Source organism: Solanum tuberosum, unplaced genomic scaffold, assembly GCF_000226075.1.
Source record: "Solanum tuberosum cultivar DM 1-3 516 R44 unplaced genomic scaffold, SolTub_3.0 scf00053, whole genome shotgun sequence".
NCBI lineage: Eukaryota > Viridiplantae > Streptophyta > Magnoliopsida > Solanales > Solanaceae > Solanum > Solanum tuberosum.
The window spans coordinates 456703-457830 of record NW_006238979.1 but is presented as its reverse complement, the minus strand read 5'-3'; positions in this window follow the sequence as shown (position 1 = coordinate 457830).

The window sequence follows — 1128 nt, the reverse complement described above, 5'->3', positions numbered from 1 at the left end:
AAAAAATACCATAAATGAATTTCCCCTTTCTTTATTTTACAGATATAGATTTTTTCAAATTTTATTAATCAGTAATAATAATGCCAGTAATTTGAACGTGGTATATAGACTTAATTTCTTTATGAACCTCTAATTTTAGCAATTCCAATAAATTAATCAAATTTGAAATTTGATTCAGATAGGAATCCAAAAAGGTGGTAGGTACGTATTTTTCAGTCACAAAAGCGAATAATTGAAACCTAAAATCCTAAAATGAAGAAGATTATGTTGATTCATTTCTAGATCTAATCAATACCTTATTTTATTGATTTAGTATTATCTACTCGAATTAGATTCGAATGGGATGTAAAACAAGGCATGTTCATATTTGTTTGCTTTCAGATACTCTATACGAGACAGGGTATATAGTACTATCAATTAATTTTCAATCGTGGATACATATGTATCCTTAAGATACTGAAACGGCTACCATTATTGGTATCAAACCAATAACGATTCATACAAGCTAAATCTTCTAATCGATAATTAGGCCAAAGAAAGAACTTAAATTTAATTAATTCATTTTTATCTTTATAAAGGGGTTTCCGTTCACCCAAAAATTGACTCCAGTTTTTTACATTGGTTTCGTTGCAAAATACTGAATTTCTATCGACGACATTCCAATTCAAAGAATTAAAAAAACTTCGAATTCTCAATTCTCTACGACGTCTAGACCATAAAATATTTTCAGGAACAAGCAAATCAAAATGAGTTTTTTCTGTATTTATTCTTTGAGTTTGAGGTTGCAGAATGAATTCGTCAAAATTCTTTTTATCAACATATCTTTGTTCTCGGTATCTTTGATTAGTTTGGTGTTTACTTTTATGAACCAATGAAATACCTATGGTTTGATACATAATAAATTGTCCATTATGTTTTACAGACAACCGAATAGGTTCGATAATCAATACCCCCTTCTTCATCAAGTCTGTAAGAGGTAAATTTGCCTGAATCAGCATTATATCCAAACTCATTTCTCTCCTTTGAATTGACGATATAGTAATTTTGGTTGGATTTATTTCTTATCCAAGACTTGTATCATTTGATGAAGAAATGTGAATCGCTAGAAACATGTGAAGTGTATGGCTA